This window comes from Odocoileus virginianus, chromosome 13, assembly GCF_023699985.2.
Source record: "Odocoileus virginianus isolate 20LAN1187 ecotype Illinois chromosome 13, Ovbor_1.2, whole genome shotgun sequence".
NCBI classification, from domain to species: domain Eukaryota; kingdom Metazoa; phylum Chordata; class Mammalia; order Artiodactyla; family Cervidae; genus Odocoileus; species Odocoileus virginianus.
The window spans coordinates 42210645-42231173 of NC_069686.1; the positions used below are offsets into that span (position 1 = coordinate 42210645).

At 37.1% G+C, this 20529-nt stretch overlaps 1 long non-coding RNA gene across 2 annotated transcripts in view; it reads right to left on the minus strand.

Moving 5' to 3' along the window:
- Positions 1-20529, minus strand: part of LOC139038066 (uncharacterized) — a 338509-nt gene that overhangs the window by 262275 nt on the left and 55705 nt on the right. The window contains exon 1 of one of the 2 annotated variants that reach the window (XR_011490989.1): positions 5800-6794. The exons of the other annotated variant lie outside the window; for it this stretch is intronic. This is a non-coding gene — a long non-coding RNA (uncharacterized lncRNA). Of the gene's footprint in view, positions 1-5799; positions 6795-20529 lie in introns of those variants that run through there. 2 annotated transcript variants of the gene reach the window in all.

Sequence of the window (20529 nt, forward strand, 5' to 3'; positions counted from 1 at the left end):
AACAGGGAAAGAAATCCTTTTCTCCTGCAAAAAAAAAAAAAAAATCGTTGTATAGAAGAGGTTTTTTTTACATACATTCACACACACACACACACACACACACACACACACACGCGCGCCCTCAAAAAGGCAGTACTTGAGCTGAAACAGAATCATTATCAGAAAGTGTGTGTTAGGAAAAAGAAGAAAAAATATATAGGCAAGGACTCATCTGAATGATTCTAGTTAAGGGCCTTACCAAAGAGATAGCTTAAGTTATCTTTGAAAACTGGAGAGCCTCCCTGCTTGGCTGAGTATGAATTGAATGTTCCCAAAGAAACATTTCACAAATAGGGATACCCTTCCATTTCACACTGCTCTTTCTCGAAATAGCAACACCATTTAGCAATATTTCATATCAAGACAATTACATTGTAGAATTATTGTAGTCTTAGAGCTTCATTAAAATTAAAAAAAAGTTAAATCTCTGTTTTGTTGAACACAAGAAATGAATAGTAAATATTGATTTAGAATGAATGCAAACATTTCCCTAGGAGTGGATAATTACTGCCTTTCTATGCAAAACACTTATATTTGAAGAAGCACTTCACTTACTTTGCCATGCGGTATACATTCTTTAGTACATTTTAAATTATACGTTGTCCTGGACAGTGTCTGCTCTATAATTTCTTGTGTCTCTACACCAGAGTCAGTATGTAATTTTAAACTACAAAGTTTCTGCCAACTAGGAGAATAGGTTTAACTCTTTCTGTTTGCTGGATTCACAAATTCTTACACGAAGAGATCTGGAAAGACATAGGACTGATGATCTCAGACCTGGCACAGTTTGGTCTATTTTTTAGGCCAACAGAAATGCCACTAGTAATGACAACATATTTACAAAGCAGAGACTAAAATGGAACATAGGATTCTTGTATCTAAGCCAATTTACAGCCCATCTAAAAGGTATGAATTAAATAATCATTAGAAAATTTTAATGAACTACTACTAGTTTGAATAATTCTTATAGAAGGGTCTGGTTAAATAATGGACTATCATACTTTAGAATATCTCTTGTCAAATTCTTTTATTTTTGTTGCTTTATCCCTCTGCCAAGATCCTTGCAACAAAGCAGTATTCAAATTACATGAGGAATATATTTTAACCATTTCTGTATCACCCATGTATACAGTGACAATTCAGAAGTTTATGTTAGAATAGTTTTAACTGTACAGAACACACAAATTTTATGTTTCTATAAAAATATGAAATAGTACTAAGTTATAAAACATATATCATGATATTCATTTTTTACCTGTAAATTTGCTGTTTACTAAAGTAATAAAAATACTTGCAAAATCATCTCATATTAGAAAAAGTAAAGTACCCACCATTCTATTCTATTTCTATGAAATTTGACTATTTTCTTAAAGATTCTATATATTAGTGATACTACGTAGTGTTTGTCTTTCTCTGTCTGGCTTATTTCACTTAAAATAATGCTCTCAGAATGGTGGTTGCCAGAGGCCAGGGGCAGGGTAAAGGGGGGAGATGTATGTAAAGTATACAAATGTTCAGTTCAAAGAAGTCCTGAGGATCTAATGAACAGCATGGTGACTATAGCTATTAATATAGTATTGTAGACTTAAACGTTGCTGCAAGTAAATTTAAGCATTCTCATTACACACACAAAAAAAATATTACAGAAAGGGGATGGATATATTAATTATCTTCATTTTGGTAATCATTCTACAATGTATATAAATCATTATTTTATACACTTTTAATATAGACCATTTTATGTGTCAATCCATCCTCAATAAAGCTGGAGAAAATTATAAATAAATTAAAATGTTTAAGAGACTAAAGAATGAAGAAATGAAGGCCCACAAAATAATAAATATGGAGTAAGGTTACTTAGCAAAAACTAAATGAGATGAAACCAGGGGACTGTTTATGTGCACAAAATAGCAGTATGTCCAGCTTCCGTACAATTTTCACCATCCTATCATGTGAGATTCAGTCTTATTTGCTCTCTCTGGTTTCAAACTGCATACAGTCTCCTACCTTTTAGATGTATTAAAGTTTGTGATAAAAAGGAAGAAATGAACTCTAAGAGGAACAAAATCATTGCAGTGATTATAGCAACTATGAGTATACTTGAAGATTCATCAGTTTCAACCTTTTGCAAGTCATATAGTGTCTTACGGCATCCACTGTGCTCTCTTATGTTTATATCCTCTCCCATTATTGGCTTATTTTAGGCCAATTTGTCTGGACACAATAACTGCCTGGGGAATTCATTAAACATGATTCTCAAGACCTTATTCCAGAGAGTCTGACCCAGTAAGTCTGGAACAGGGCCCAGGAAATTTTTTTTTTAATGCTCCAGATAAATTTTTATGATTATGTTTGGCAGATATGGTTCTAGACCTTCATCTAACCCATCCTCCAAGCAGACTTTTATTTTTAGTCAGTGTGGGCAGTATCTTCACTAGCCATACTTGAGAGGATGCTCAGTGAGAAATATCCTCACAGTTCCTGTTTCAGTGTAAAAAGGAAAGCACAACTAAGATTGACTTGAAGTCACACTAGAGTAAAACTAATTAATACCAGCCCTGTTTCTTGATGTAGATTTTGATAGAGGTGTGTTTTAAGGAACAGGAAGGTCTGAGTTACTCAAGTGCAGATTGAAAAGGAAGTGGGCACAACAAAAGGACACTGAGCTGGGAGGGCTAGATGGAGACAAAACAGATAAATTATCTATGTCACAAGTAAGACTGACCTCTGTTCCTTGGAAATATATTAAGTCTAATAGTTTTCTAAGGATTGACTTAATCTGCAAAAGACTATGAGGATCATAGTGATGTTACTTTTTTAAAGGCAAGCGACAACTTAATACTTCACAGAAACTGTAAGTGGAGACAAAATTCATGAGCGCATGGTAAAAATGTGAGATTTGATCACAACCATGTGTCAATTCCAACCTCGACTGTGTCTCTGCAAGTGGTATCAAGAGATGTTTTGGAAGAGAACAGAGTAGTATTCCAGATGACAGTGCTGAGGTAAACAGCACTGATGGACACTGGAGGTATTTGTAAGAGCGTTGTAAGTGTTAGGTGTTCAGTTGTGTCCAACTCTTGTGACCCCATGGACTATAGCCCACCAGGGTCCTCTGTCCATAGACTTCTCCAGGCAAGAATACTGGAGTAGGTTGCTATTTCCTCCTCCAGGTGATCTTCCCGACCCAGGGATCGAACCTGGGTCTCCTGCATTGAAGGCAGATTCTTTACCATCTAAGCCACCAGGAAAGCCCATTTATAAGAATAAATTGTCAACTTTTAAAAATCATAAAGATATCAAATGGGCATGGTAATGTGTTTGACTTTGTCCATTATGTCCCTCTGTATTCCACCATTCTAATGAGTGAATTATGTAGGAATTTTTGCCTTCTTTAATGTGTTTCTTAGCAGCACAGCAGGGCAACTGTGGACAACACACACCAAGACTCTTACTAAAAGAACAAATCCCATAACAGGGTCTAGAATCCAGCCTTTGATTACAGGCATTCACTGATTTTGGAAACTCCCTTATTTTATATAATCTAAGCTACTACTGATTGCAGCACACTTCCCGATTTCTGAATTGTTAAAAAGTGAAAAAAAATGAAAATCATCGAATCATAATATGTGAAAGTCTTCTAGAAAAAAAACTAAAACAACAAATAGACAGTCTTTTGAGCTTGTAAAGTGTGTGCATTGGTCACTCATATCTGACTCTTTGCAACCCCATGGACTGTGGTCTGCCAGGTTCCTGTGTCCATGGAATTCTCCAGGCAAGAATACTGGAGTGGGTTGCTGTTCCCTTCTCCAGGGGATCTTCCCAACCAGGGATCAAACCCCTGTCTCCCACATTGCAGGCAGATTCTTTACCATCTGAGCTACCAGGGAAGACCGGAGTTGTAAAGATGTTTATCAAAGAAACTTAAAGTCTAACAATTAACGGTCTGAGGGAATGGTCCATCCCCAAGTCATTCCCCAGGGCGCTGATAACCATGTGAGGATGCCATGAGCTGCTTAGTCAATGCATCACAGCAGAAGAACCTTTGCCTTCTCAGGTGAAGCTGATAGACAATGAAGAGCCAATGAGAGCAGATGTAAGAGCAGCCAGGTTGGTGGAGAGGAACCTGTGTTCCCCACCCCACCAGAAGGAAGAGATACTGCTACTCTAGCCCAACAGAATACGGTATATACCAACAACTCCTGACCGCTGTAAGTTGTTTCTCCCCCTCTTTTCTAAATGGTAGTCTTAATGAATTTATCCCCCTTTTCCTTGTCTATTGTCTCTGGAGGAGGTAACTGAAATCACCATTTAGCATTCAGTGAGTGAACCATGAAATTATTACATCTGTATCATACTCAAAGCAAATACACATCCCTTAAAGACTCAGTCTGGACCTGGGATGCAGTAAGAGAGTGAGCCTAGAGTTTGTATATCTTCTGAAAGGGGTAAATGTGTTTATAATACATAGGAGAGTTGTATTACTTTAGGCAAAGGCATTAAAAATATTGTTCATATATAAAGATCTTATGTAGAGAAAAATGAACCACAAGTTGTAACTTGTGAGTTTATACCTATTATTGATACTTGAGGGAGAACTTAGCTTTCGCTATGGGAATTGTCTCTGTGCTGCATTATTTTGATGTATATCCTCTAGGATTGCTAGCTGTAAAATCACCTATGCTCTTCCATCATATGGAGACAGATCACCTAGAATGAATCCATCAGATAGGAAAGTAAATCCTGGAGAAGGGTGTGAGAGAGTAAAAAAAACCTGTGTGTGTGTGTATGTGTGTGCACACGCACACATGCTCATGAGAAGGGAGGAGAGAGGGCAGGAGAGAAGTGGAAAAAAAGGAGATCAGAATCCCTAGAAACATGAGAAATTATGGAAGAAAAAGTTGGTATTACTGTCAACTGAGAGATGCCTCATTAACACAGAATAAATTGTCTTGTTTCAAATTTTGCAATAGCTTTGTAAAGGTGAGGTCAAATAAGAAAACTGTTACTGACTCACTGTCATTAAATCATTGCAAGTGGAGAGAAAGTGGATCTCCTATCTTGCTTTCACAGAGAAGCTGAATCTAAATTTACCACAATACACAACCAGAAAATATCCTGCTAATGAAGTCAATACCAAACAGCCATTATAGCAAACTCTTGTTGAACTCTTATCATGTGCCAATCATTACGCTATTAATGATATGTTAACTCTTTCCATCCCCTCAGTAACCAAATTAAGTAGTTTTACTCACTCCATTGTACAGATGAAAAAAACTGAGGCTTAGAGAAGATAAATAATTTGCCCAGGTCGCACAGCCAGCTGGGGTTAGAACCCAGGCTCTTTGCCCTTACTCATCTGTTCCCTTAACCACCGCACTCAACTTGGGACAAGTATAGTACTTCCCAAATACCAGTGGAATTCTTGTATTTATCTTTATCTCCTGTCCAAGTCTAGAATGAGAGAAAAAGTGTTTTCTCTCTGCCAACAATACCACTAACATTGCTACATTGACATTATTCAGCAAATCGCTTTCACTTAGTAAGCAGGGTGAGAACTCCCTGCCTAAACATTATAAACAAGTACAAATCCAGCTAGAAATAGACCCAAAAATTCAAAAGTAGTATAAGAAGTGGAATTTATTATTAATTCCCCTTCAAGATTTATTTTAAGACCAAACAGACTGTATATAAGTGCTGGACAACAGGACAGAATCTAATTAAGCCTGGCCCTTACTCAGCGTGGAGGCTCAGACTTACCCTATTTGAGTCCTTGCGGCGGGACACGATTTCAGAGCGTTGAGTGTTCAAAGGAATGTTACTTCTGCAAACAGCATTCTTAATGTCAAAGGATAAAGCATCCCAGTTGTGGGGAACGTTGTTGTACATCTACCAGGAAAATATTCATCAGCCACCCAGTTGGTCATTCCCTTTGCCTGTGGCTATTTGGACAAATTTTAGTATATATTTAAAATACCCGCAAGATCTCCAATCTTAATTATAAAGCCTGAGAAAAAAATGTCCAGTGAAATGTCCAGGTATAAAATAAGAACCTCTTTTTAACTCCTTTGCCTCAAGATTTACATAACTGTGAGGGCAAGGAAATCAAATGATAAAATAAAATACCAGATACTACAGATGAGAAATGAAAAGTTAACCAGCCACATGCCAGTTTCTTGCTACAAGTTCCAGCGGATACCAAAATCAATGGGACTGAGCGTAGATGTAGTTTGGAGAGAAAAATCTCCCAGGATAATCAAGGGATATATTTTCAAGTCTATTTTCCCCCACAGAACTGTTTTGTTTTCTCACATCAATGAGCTAGAATAAAATGTGGATCCCATGATCAAGCTGGCAGAAGTCATGCTCCCTACCTGGATGCTCGAAAATTGTAAATCACAACTTTACAAGGATTTAACTTTTCCCTTTCCAAAATAATCAAATGTTGTGGCGAGGGGGCCACTAATCATGACAAAAAATATACTGCAAATTCTTTCTTTTGGTGCCAAGTCCAATAAGTTCTCTGAGTGAAATTAAATGCACGATCTTATTCCAAACCACAGCTTCCCTTGAGGATGTGCAAATCTCAAGTGGGGGCTGAAAGGCCAGTTGTATCAAAGCCCAGGGTTACACCCATTTTTTTCAAGTTTTTTTTTTTTTTTTTCCTTTTTTAACTACTGCCTGCAGTGTAAATGGCTCTGGCCCCTCTGCTTTCCAGCCTTCATAGTCAAATCAGCACTTCATACTTTCCACATTCTGCATCTCAAAAGTGGGCCAGTCCCTGACTTCTCTTAGTTTCTCACAGTTTTTGTTTATTTTAAGAGATTCTCTGCTGAACTCCAGGGAAGGGGGGAAAGGGGAGGGAGAGAGAGGAATCTGCTATGTTGTAAGCAATTACTGGCTCCATCTCTTAGATCTGCAGTATCACAGGAATTAGAGATGGAAAAGACCCATTAGGTCATCCTGTACACCCTGGGCCAGCACAGTGCTATTCCCTACTGTAGATTATCTCTTCTGAGAGTTTTTAATATGTTTCAAGGGAAGCCAATGATAACATGGTTTCACTTTATTTCTTTTGCTGCTTTGTTCTGTCCAGTCTACAACATGCCATTTCTACGGATGGATCTAGGGTGGCTTTTCAAAAGACATTTGACTGCCCATAAGAATTAGAACAACATCTGTGCTTTCCAACAACTACGTTCCATAAGTTCAGCATGAAAGCATTCACAAAAACAAATTCTAAACTGCCAACATTTAGTCCCAGGGATGGAAATATTACATATAAAATAATTTTGCATAGATATATTCCATATAACTAGTACATTATGTCACAAATATAGCTATGTGAGTGTGCATATATGTTCATATAAAGTACATACAAATACTCATCATTACCCCAGAGTGTTTCTGTTTCCTTAAAGTTGTGCCAAATGCTGCATAATTCACGAAAATGTGATCCAAAATATTTAAGGTTATTTTTCTCACAATTTTCTTCTTATCTCTCTTAAGTCACACATTTTAAATGTCAACTCACATAGAGAAATATTTGATTTCAAAAATACTCCTCTACTAGGAAATTCTTAAACTCTTCCCCAAGTAGTTTTTTCTCCTTTGTCCATATCCTAAGATAACGGAGTGTTTTGACTTAATGTGTATGTGCCCGTCTAGGTATCCTTACTTGATAGACTACCAGTCCCATCTCTCAGGAACAGGAATACAATAGAAGGGAAACCTAGCAGGAGGAATGAACACATCACGTGTTCTGAAGTGACTGTCTTCTTAACCATTGTTCTTGAAGCCTATTTGTAGAAGATCAAATCAATGTTACTATGTGAAAGGATACAATTTTATGCTAGAATCATAATCAATAGTGATAGCATGTGAAGCTTTTCTAATATCATATTCTAAGTGTTAGAGTGTTTTCTAGGTATAATGCAGGACATATTTTCATTTGAATCTGTTTAATAAATTGGCCCATCTTTGATATGTGTGGTAGAAAAAAATGATTTTTCACTGTTCTACTAGGAGATGGGATAATGTATTAATCAAGAGTCTGGAGTATGGTCCCTTTACAAGGTTTGTAACTGTGGGTACTAGGGTACTACCAGTTACTTTTTATGTGATCAGTGGCTTATATACTGTTCTTCAAGGAAAAGATCCTAATTTACCCCCCCCACCAAAATTGTAAATGATAAAGGGGTTCGATCTACTCTGTGTTGGTTAAAGAGTACAACTACATTAGAGAATTTTAGAGGAAGAAAGTTTGGGCTCCAAAATCCATCAGGTTCTTCCCCAACCTTGCTAGGGAAGCTTTTGAGCTTGTTCCTCCCTTGACAAGGGTCTTTTCATTACTGGTTCCTAGGAATATTCCTTCCCCTCAGAGGTGTCCTCTCTGACCACTCTGGCTAATGGGGATCCCCCGTTAAGCCTCTTACAGAACCGTCTTTATTTAACTCTAACAAGAATCAACTATTGCATTGTTCATTTATGGTTTCACCTGCTCCCTAAAGAGTAACATGGTGTTGGGGTTAAGAGCATGGGCTCTAAAACCATCACCTCTGGCTTAAATTCCTGCTCTGCCACTTATTAGCTGCTTCTCTTTGGCAAATTACTTGTACTCTCTCCCTTACCTGTTAGTGGGGAAAATAACTGTTTCCACTTCACAGGCTTGTTGCAAGGAGTAAATGAGTGAAAACATGTAAAGCCCATGGTAACTAGCATGCAGTGTGCTCCCAGTAACTATTAAGAGCTATATTTTAGTATTATTTTCCTTTGTGTTTCAAAGCCTAGCTTACTGCCTGGTACCTGACTGACACTCAATAAACGTGTATTAAAAAATGAAAGAATGAATGTTCTAAAGAATGTTTCTAAAGGGAAACTTCCAACAGTGTGAGTTGTCACTCTTAGAAGTCATATATCCCTGTCAGTAAACAAAATTGCTGAAAGAACTTTTAGAAAGATTTGTTTAGGAAGTCATTAAATAATAGTGTGGGGGATGCAGCTAGTTAATCACTAAGATTTCTTCCGACTGGAAGATGCTAATATTGATCTAAGGTTACGCTCTTACCTCTTCCTATCTTTAGGTGCTAGTTTTCTCAAAGATAAAGGTGTTTGACTAGATCATCTCTAGGGTCTGCCCTATTCTAACATTCTACAATTCTAGATGTGAGTCAGCTGACTCTCATTACTCTTTTTTTCCCTGAAAAAGTTCCCATAGAAGAGTTTTTCATTTGGCAACTGAAATAACTTGGTTCAAATGGCACCTGGGACAGTTATTTTACCCCAGGGTCAGGGAGCCCTAACAGTCCATTTCCCGTGCCTCCTCTTTCCACTACCATATTCGCTTTGACTTCCCACTTTCTGCAGCAATACAGCCTCGCCTTGTGCATCTCCAAAGCACAGGAATTCCACCCACGCAGCACTGCAGAAATTAGAGCCAGAAAACCCCTATTAGGTCATGCAAGCTACACCCCTTCTAGAGCAGGAACATCCTCTCCCACTAACAGTTCAGCTCTCCTTTCGGCTCCAAAATGTGGCTGTGCCTAAGTGATTCCTGGATATGGTTTGAATAGCAGTTTATAAGCATCCTGGGATCCTTTGAAAATAAAGGTTCCATATAAAGTTATATTGCTATTTTGTTTATTATAAAGTGGTTTGTTGTTGTTGTTTCTGTTAATCTTCCTGGGAATAGTCACAAGAAGATTTCTCAAAGAAGAAATTGTACCAGCAAGCCCCTTTGAGCTGATTTTTATCAAATCTGATAGCCAGCCACTAAGAACCTAGCTGATTAAAGCCCTGATTGCCCTGTTGCAAATATGCAACTAAAAAAAAATAGCTTTGAAAACAATTAAAGTATTATTTAAAGTATTACATGTTAATTACTGCTTATTTGCTCACATTTTCCTCAAGTTAAAGTATATGTTTATTTATTGTCAATGTAAATTGTTTATTTTTAATCATTTAACAATGGTTTATTGCTCTTGGATATGAAGTCTTATAACTGTTAATTTGCTGAACATTCAACATTTAAAAAATCTGTTTGCTTGTTTCATTGCGCTGAACATACAAATCCAACTTAACATTACTCCAGGTGACAAGAAAGCCAACTGATTAACACAAATGTCAAACACCACTGAGGATTCAACCCAAAACCTTGGCCACTCTCCAGTCACCCCTCTGGCTCGTAGACAATTTCATTATTTCTCTGTTAGGAAGGGAACATGAAGGTGGGAAACAGTCCTAGATGACACAGTCAGGAGCACTTCACATGCTCTGCTTAAGGCTTTCTTCTCTTGATGAGCTTAAGGAAATTAACCTAGGATAATATTTATTACCACACACAAAGTTAGCATTAGTGCACCCATTTTATAGAGATGAAAGCTAGATTGTAGAGAAACAGGGCTGCTAGTCATTGTTACCCAAGTTATACTGACAGAATCAGGGAAGCCCCAAAATCTGTCTCCTAAGTTCTAACACATCTTCATTTCCAAATGACTACATTTCCTTAATGAATCACCAGAAAGAGGAACTACAAAGTACTCCACAAAATGTAAAATGCTATTAAAATATATAACAGGCATAACGTTCTGAACTGGGATAGATCATTCTCTCCATCTGAAACTATATGAAAAAGAAGAATTATTATAAGGAGTGGTGCTAGACTCAACATATTATTAAGAAATTGCTATTATTTAAGATAATAGTTCCATTTTATCAACTTTCATAAACTAATTTCCTGATTTTACAAAGGCTGCTATTCCCATTGGAAAACTCTAGAAAACTGCTGTGTATCTGCCACAGGACTAATAATGCAAAGAAACCCAGTTGGAGGCCGTAGTAGTAATGAACCTCAACTCCCAAAATTTTCCAGTGAAACAAAGCCCAGGGATAAAGACAGATACACACCTCTGAGATCTTAATGTCAAGTTTTTAGCAAAACTAGAACAAATTCTCAAAATAACAAACAAAAAGGGGTTCCAAAAGATAAACAGCTATTGAACAGAGCACTTGAGAACACAATTTTTGGATCAGTTTAGGAGAACATAGGCTGGGTTGAAACTAACAGAAAGTATCTTAAAGTTGTACTGAATATGAGGTCAAGTGGACAAAAAGAATACAGTAGGTTCAGCAGTTTTCAAACCTTAATAGTAAATGAATGAATCAATGTGCAAGCATGTCAAAATTTTCCTAAAAGTAAGCATTCTGCATAGAAATGCAGTCACTGAAGGCAATATAAAAAGACCAGCATTTATGCCATATTCAGCAAGATATCTATTTCTCTGTCTAATACATCTGCCCACTTAAACACAGACACTACCTCATTGCAAAAAACCATTATTAATCTAGAATTTTTGCATTTTGGGGACTAACAGACATAGCCAACAAGTCTCATCTCAAGTTCACTTTGAGGGATGAAAACCTTAGGAAGGCTGCTAGAATCACTGCTTCGAGAATTCAGAGGCCTCACCTGGCTCAGGCTACTCCAGCATTCTTGGGCTTCCCTTGTGACTCAGGTAAAGAATCCACCCGCAATGCGGGAGACCGGGGTTCAATCCCTGGGTTGAAAAGATCCCCTGGAGAAGGGAACAGCTACCCACTCCAGGGTTCTGGCCTGGAGAATTCCATGGACTGTATAGTCCCTGCGGTGGCAAAGATTCAGACATGACTGAGCAACTTTCACTTTCACTTTCACCTGGCTCAGCGGGAAGAGTCTGTAATCAATTATTGCTGCCTATCCTGACTGTGGGACAGGAACTTCCAAGTCCCCTTGCCATTTATTTGATTTGCTGACTCAGGGCAACCCTTTTCACTTACATCTGAGAAATCTGAGGCATAGAGGGGTTATATTTAGGAATAAAGAGCTGCAGTGATTGTTCTGAGAGTAGGCCAGTATTGGTTGTTGTTCTTTGCAGAATGCAGGTATCCTGATGTCAAGTTCCCCGCCCTTTCTTTCTGCCATTGCATTCTAAATTCTAATTGTGTGGAACTCAACAAAAATATAACTCACACACAGTTATACTTCTATAAGAATATAGCCTTAGTTTGTTCTATCAAAAGAAATCATGATGCTTAAATATATTCTTAAATTTTTTTAAGCTCCTAATATTTTTCTGGGAAAAAAATTTCCTACTAAAACAATTTCTCTTTTTACAACATTAAATCCAATAAGTGTCCTTTAGTCCTAGGCTTCTTTCTTTAGCCTTTTTTCTCTCTGTTTAGAAAGTTTATAAATCTAACTGACTTAATCCCATTCAGTGTGATACTAAAACTAGTAATGAAGTGTAGAGGAACCATTAATATGCCAACTTCCTCTAAAATGCACACCAAGGTGCCCTTGAGTAATCTCAAATTACTAGCCATATTCTCTCCAAACTTAGAGCAAGCAGTATGGTATATCCATTGGCCCAGCATTTCCCTTCTATAACCCAATATAGAATTACTTTTTAGAAATCCAAATGAAATATTTCAGGTAAGCAAATAGTTGTTGCAGTTGTAATAATTGAATATCTAATATCCAGAAAGTAACGCGGTTCTGATAGGTGTTGCTCTTCACTAAAATTTTCCCACATAACTTAGTTTTTTTTTCATCTTGTATACAGACATATTTATTTTAAAACTTACTTGAGTGCACGCAAAAAGATGAGAGAGCAAATGTCTACAAAAGCCTCCTGATGAGGAAACATGCAGAAACCATGAAGATGAGTTGTAACTTATGCCTCATGCACACTTGGATTCTTCCACCATATTTTTCAGAACTCTCTGTATTATGTGTGCATTGGAAAATCAGTGGCAAGTGTCTTATTATGTGAGCCTTCTCCAAAAATCCTTTAATGCAGACAATACCTTTTAAAAAATAGCAAGGGATGGGGTAGTCATAGGGTTCATCTCATGACTTTTACTGCTTGCCTCTCCAGCTGCCCATTGAAGAGAAATTTTGGCTCAGGTTTACCTACAATGGCAGCATGGGCCCATGAGGACCCATGGAAGGTAATGAGGGGCTCCATTAACCAATTTCATTTTTTCAGAAGGCCTAAGGGAATAACATACACACCAATAATAAGGCTGCTAAAACTAGAGTGTCAAATTACTTTCCTTTGGGGCAAAATCTTATCAATTTCATATGAAAACTCTTATTACCTAATGCTGATCAGAGCCTCTGATTGGCAACCATGTATATGTTTGATTAATAAAGTGTGAAATAAAAACAAATAACTTGTTTTGTTTGGACATTAAAATTTTTCTAAACAGAGCCCCAAATATAGAAGATATAAGAGAAAACTCATATTTATATGAGTTTGTATTAAGGGCTTAATGTCACTGTAGTAACTTTAGTAATGATGGTCATGACAACACAATAGCTAAAGCTTACCTGGCATTTCCTAAGTGCCAGGAGTTGTTCTAAGCATTATGCATACATTATTCTATCATCAAAACAACCATAAAAGGTAAGGACAATTATTAGCCCAAAGTAAGAATGGTGGATCAGCGGTAAAGTATCTGCCTGCTAATGCCAAGATGCAGGTTTGATCCCTGGGTTGTGAAGATCCCCTGGAGAAGGAAATAGCAGCCCACTCCAGTATTCTTGCCTGAGAAATCCCATGGACAGGAGCCTGGAGGGCTACAGCCCATGAGGTCACAGAGGAGTCAGACACAACAAAGTGACTCAACAACAACAAAGGGTTACAGGATAAGAAGTGAGAAAAAGGAGACAGAGGAGCATCAAATGACATGCCCACTGTCGTACAGAGAGTAAAGACTGGAGCAAAAATTTGAACCCAGGCAGTCTGGTTTCGAACACATTATCTTAAGCCCTCCTTTCAGGAAATATTCTGGTTAAGGTCTCAGAGCAGAGTGGCTTCCTTATCTGTAATGTTAGGAATAGTGATAGTAGTTTTTCAGGTTGTTGATAAGATTTAAGAAGTTCATTTTTGTAAGATTCAAAACCCATACTTGGCATAAGATAAGTGCCATTAGGTGTCTGCCAGTGTTAACAATAAGACTTTTTAAACTAGAAAGCTTTATTTATCTACTTGAGCATAAATCAAAATCCTGAGGCTAATCATCTCACCGGTATTCAATATGGGTAACTTTTAAAAGTGGTGTTGCTATTGTTTACAAAGAAGGCAACAGCAACCCATTCCAGTACTCTTGCCTGGAAAATCCCATGGACAGAGGAGCCTGGTACCCACAGTCCATGGGGTCGCAAAGAGTCAGACATAACTGAGCGACTTCACTTTCACTTTTCTGCATTGGAGAAGGAAATGGCAACCCACTCCAGTGTTCTTGTCTGGAGAATCCCAGGGCAGGTGGAGCCTGGTGGGCTGCCATCTATGGGGTCACGCAGAGTCGAACATGACTGAAGCGACTTAGCAACAGCAGCAGCTATTGTTTAACTACCCACATGTAAGGAAATTCAAATGGCTGCCTAAAAACAAACCATTAACTCAGTTTAATGATGAGCACTCAGCCCTACCCTCCCTTTGCAATGGAAAGGGGCTGGGAGGGAATGGATACTTTGTGCCTGAGCAAAGGTATGTGTAACCAAGAATCTGAGCACTGCCAGGGACCCTTGATGAGATCTTCCCTCTTTTCTTCCTCTTCACAAACACTCCTGCAAGCCTGGTAATTTACCACTAAATCTGTGTGCATAGAAACAAACTTTTCAACTGTAATATCCACCACATGATATGTACATTCCTTGGACTAGCGTATCATTGCATAATATTGTTCAGTTTTAATAAAACTATCCTTTGAAGCTCTGTTGTGGAGGAGAGTAATTCCACAGCAGCTTTGAAGTATCCTCCCTTAAATAAAGTCAGAGAAAAAGCCATTGTTAATTTCACCACTATTTAAGAGTTAATGAGAGGTTTGCACCTGTATAGCTGTTGCGGACTGAAACTAGCTCACGGAGTGAATGTGTTTTCTGCTTGAGACAGTTGTAAATGCCTTGAGTAAAAACACTGAGGACTGCTAATGGATAGGTTTATTTTAAAGCATGCCATCTGCTATCAATCATAGAGAAGTATAGGAAGCAAGTTTGGCTGGGCTCCCTCCTTGTGAGCCTGATAAAGACAGGGCTCCAGGACTCGGGAACATTGAGTCCTCAAGAGAATAAAACATCAAACCTACTCAGCAGCTCCACTAACAATAATAAAAATGCCTCTGCCTAAAGGTGACATTCTGAATTTACGATTATTTGTGTCTATAAAGTGTATTCTTTGGCTCCTGACTCATTCTGACTGTCTCACTCTGAGAACAATACATTAAGCCTGCCTGGAGTAAATGGAAATCCTATCTTTTTATTAAACCAGCAGCCAGTACCTGAGTCGATCTAATGCCCTGTAGGATCGAGGGAAGATTTTCAGCTGTGTTCTGTCCCTTTCTTAAGATTTTTCATGAGAAAATTGCAAATGAAATCTATTTTAATTCACTAAAATACATAAATAATGTAGGCAAGTTTATCTTTCCTAGAAGACAAAGTAAAATGAAGAAAATGAAAGACTGAATTGGAACTAATACTCCTATTCTATCATGGGCCCATGACAAATGTTGTTGGAAAATTACATATTAGAAATATGTTATGGCAAAATTTAGAATGGTGGCTCAGAACTGTTATGTTCTTTATGCCGTATGGACTAAACATGTTTTCAAGAGGACAAACATTATTTCCTCGGAAATCTTCCAGCTGTGGAATCACAACCAATATTGCTTTCAAAAATGGATCCCAAAGTATTCCTTGAAAAATGTCAAGCCTGGCTTATTAAAAGTGCTGCCTGCTGAAATCCTCAGTGGATGAAATGAGTTGTGGCATTGGAAACTTCTATAGCTTATAATGTTAGAATCTGCCTCAAATCTGCAGCTTAACTTAATTCTACTGCTAGCCTGGAAAACAGAGTTGTGAGTGTTTAGGGAAAACCCACCTGGCCAGCAAACTCATGAGCCTAATTAAAGTTAATAGAGAAATTAAAAGAGGAAAACATTGGCTCAGTAGTAGTAAGAAGAAACTTATAAGGCAATAGAAATTAAGGGCAGGAACTTATATTTTTGTACTATGCATTTGTTAGAAACACTCCTTCCTAAGAACATGAAAGAGGAATTGATATTATTTGACTTGCTATGTATTATGGGTGATATGTTACAGTCCAATATATTACTTTCATGCTGAAGAAAGTTAATGTTTTAGGTTAAATAGTAGAGATGTGGAAATACTGATTCAGTCAATGGATACACTTGCAGATCTGCTATACACTCAGCATATACAGTAGGTTCTGTAATATTAGAACAGTAGTAAATTAATATTAGTACATATACCATCAGTAATAACAGTAAAAGTGTTACTAATATGTGTAATATTAGTAAAAGGCATTATCCTTTCCCTTCATGGAAAAAGTGTTTAACACTGTATTGAACTGAATTCTAGAGTAATGTAATAGTGCCAACCTTTCGAGCTAAATTCTTAGAGATAAAAAATGTTTTAAGAGTTAGAAAAAAGGGAGAAAAGCAAAAACTGCAGTAGCCATGAAAAACTGGCTAAGAAGCCTTGCATCATAAAAAGAAGAGATAAAATGAATAAAGACAGTCTATATAAAAGGATATAAAATATATTTACCTATTGAAATTTCAGTGTCCTTTTCGACACAATATGGGATTTAATGTTGAATCAAGTTACAAAACCTACCTGGAGCAGAAGGAAGCACTAATAATGCTTTATTTCTTTGACAGGAGTTAAAAAATCAAATTTCTGTACTGATCAAGCAGGAAATATATTACAATATGAGTGAAACAGACTAGGTTAGAGGTGGAATGCAGCCAGTAAAGGGCACCCTCCTCAGAGAAACAGGCCGCCTCTCCCCAGGACAAGCTGACTAGTGCCTCGAGAGGAAGCGAACTCAATCTTAGATCATTTTGTTTATCAAAGGAAGCTGAAAATCTGGCTTTTAACTAATATTTCCCAAAACGTTAAAGAAACTTTATAGTCAAACTATACACCTTCCACACTTGGGACAGGTCTACCAATCCTGCTCTGGGGTTTTTCAATAGTTCATGTCAAAGAGAAGCCAGAATCTTTAATTCTAAGAATCCTGAAGATAAGACTATTCATGCTTCCAGAAGCTCCTATATTACACTTGAATTCCTTCTGTAAGATGGTATTTCCTCTTTCCATGAAGCCAATTCTGAGAACTATTTTAGAAAAGCCACTCCATTTCGGAAAGTGCTGAAGCTTGGTATGTTTCTTACACAAGATTTCCAATCCCTGACAAATAATTCAATGGTGCACTGATGAAAACAGTGCTGTGATGGGGCCTGTGCTTCTACGATTAGACATTAGTGGCCGTATCAGGAAGAGAAATACCTGAAGATTAGCACAGTGATTTGTTTCTGCAAAACCTGAATCATTTAATCTTCTTTCTTTAGAAATCAGTGGCCTATGAATATGGTAAAAGAATTAAAATCACATTTATAAAGTGAGTTCTAAAACACTCTAATATTTTCAATAAAAGGATGAGTCATCAAAATATAGTTAATAAATATTATTCAGAATTCATTAAACATCCTCTACTTAGAAGTTATGACTACTCACTGACTGAATTTTAAGGTTATAATACCAGGTAGGTATTATATGACATTTCCATAGTTAATTTCTGCAACACAAGAGCTATACACTGGGAAAACGAAAAGTTTAAACCAAAATAAATCTACTCTTGTGCTATAGAAAATATTTGATCATACCATTTAAGTTAGGACCTGCATGAATTATTTAAATATTGCTGCCAATTCTAACTACATATAATTCTATACTATCAGGTAAATGTTTCTGAAAACATCCACTTACTAGTTCCATCATCGAGTATTTATTGAATTCTTAGAGGGTTCTGTACCTGGTGCAGGAAAAAAATTATATCTTACTCAAAGTTACTGAATTGGAAATTATTAACTTTGGTTTATTTTCCTTATGTTTTTCATTGGATAGTCTCTAATTCAAAATCATCCATGTTAAAAGTTAAATACATATATAATAATAGGTTCCAAGACATACCAACATTTATCAGACATTGTCAACAAAATGTGCAAGATTGCTGTTAATATTATGACAATCATTTTGAATTCAGAATGTCAAACACTCATGATAGAAGAATCAAGACCATTTGGGAGGCAAATATGCCAACCAAATAATTCTAATGCTACTCAAAATCCGTGACCTACATGTAAACAAAGAAAAAACAACGTTAACAATAAAATGTCATCTGTTGCATATCAGAAAAAGTTTGGGACTAGGACTTATTTTGGCTTTATCACAAAGTTAACTCCAATCTTGATAAAAGGAATAAAAAACCTTGATAAAAAACCCTCTGTACTTATCTTTTCTCCTTGAGAAAAGAGAGAGAGGAAGTAGGTGGCCTCTTAGCTCTCTGTCTAGAATTTATCTTTTTTAAACCTATTTCTATTCTGTGGTGATTAGACTTATGAAGCAAAGATGATATTTTCCTAAATGTAGTTTGATATGTATATGTTAATAAGTTATAACACTTACAGACTGAGAAACATTTTTAATATCTAGTAAAGTGCTTTTTCTTTCTTCTATCTATATCTACATCTGTATCTATCTATCTATGCATCCATTTGACCATTCTATCTAAAATGCCAAGCTACAAAGTAAATCACCATTACAATTTGGTATATTTCCTGCTAGTTGTTTAAGCAATTATAAATACGTACTTATATAAAGTTGTCACTGAACTGTATTAATATCTTATTCTTCTTTTAATCTATATTATGTCAAAACCTTACTTTATATCAGTGGATATTCTTTAAAAACATAACTACAGAATCTTCTGTTAGACAGGCATATTATAGTTGATTAATCTTCCCCAAATGTTAGACATTTAAATTGTTCTCACCATTTAGCATACAATTCACTAATAAATCTTATTGCACACTTGTGAACATTTCTGTGAGATCAATTCCTAAGTTTGGATGTGCCATTTTTAAAGCTGCTGACTTGCACTAAAACGCCATCCAAAAAGATTGTGTCAACTCACTCTTCCACCAGTGTGGAAGACTATTTTTGATTAACACAGTGGCGTGTGTTACATCAATATGGTATATGGCCATAACCATGAGTTGCTTTTGTTTTTTCTTATAGCTTCATGGAGAGCAACAGGGGAAGAAGTGCCACCTCAATCTCTAATTTTCTTAATTATAGTCTTTGAGTATTCTTAAAACTTAAGACTAGGCACTGTGCCTGCCTCTTACACACACACACACACACAGGGCTATCATGGCCATACATGTAAGATGAGCCCTCTGATGACAGCAAACAGACTCCCACTGACACACACAATCAGGGAAGGGAGGACTTTTTTGAGACCACTTGGTTATAAGCCAGCTGTCAAGAGGCCTCGGAGTGAGAATGAGACTTCAGGGGATCCTGTGTGGTTGAGAAAATAGTTTCTAAGATGATAGGAGTGTAGATGGAAGATATCTTTCCCTTTATCTACTAGACAAAGAAAACTGTTGCCAGGAAATGAAGTGTATTTTCAAAACCCAACAACAACAACTAAAAGAAAAATTTGCTAATTTTGCCAGCTAGCACAAGGAACTCGGCTGCCAGTCAAAAGTCTCTGTGTCCAACTCAGAGCTGGATTCACTTTAACAAAAATTTCCTTCTTCAGCCACCTAAGTGTCTGTTGAATCAGGCAAGAGGCCAAGGTGGGATAGAAACAGTCACTCACATGAAATGTCCGTTTCCATTTGGATCTCCATGGCCCTTTCCCATGTCATGGTGAAAAAATGCTTCCTCTGCTTGGATGTTTTCAGGATGCCTTGGTTTGGGGAGGAAGTCAGATTGGCTGTTCAGAAGGCATCTATAGGAGGGGAAGCCACAGCTTCACACACTCAGAACCAGGCTATCCAGGCCTTAGGAAAAAAAAAAAAAAAACTATCCCTCGCCCACTCCTACCCATGATTTTGATGTTGAAAGAAACCTGTTGTGGTTTAAATGACTTGGTCAGTTCTTCTGGGATTTTCCAAAGTTTCCTATAAAAAGAAATCTGTGGGAAATGAGTGATTGCATAATCACTAACATATGCCAATTTCTCTAAACCTGTTGTCTTTTGGTGTTTTGAAGTGTATTGTCCCAACTACTGAATTGCTATCTTCTAATAGTTTTAGGTCGTGATGCAAGCTGTATAGTCTCCCTTTTTTTTTTAAACATTTGAAGGGTACCTACCATGGACTATATACTCCATGGGGTCGCAAAGAGCCAGACATGACTGAGTGACTTTCACTTCACTTTCATACTTAAAAAAAGCAAACACCACAAAAAGTAAGATTTGGTTTATATGTAACAAAATTAACAGCCCAGGATGAAGAAGGGTGGGAAAATTAGGCAGTTATCCAGAAAAATGGTGAGTGGAGGGAAAATGAGCTTTCTTCAATTACCTGTGTACCTTAAATAAATATTTTTAGCCTGACTTAAAACAGTAAATG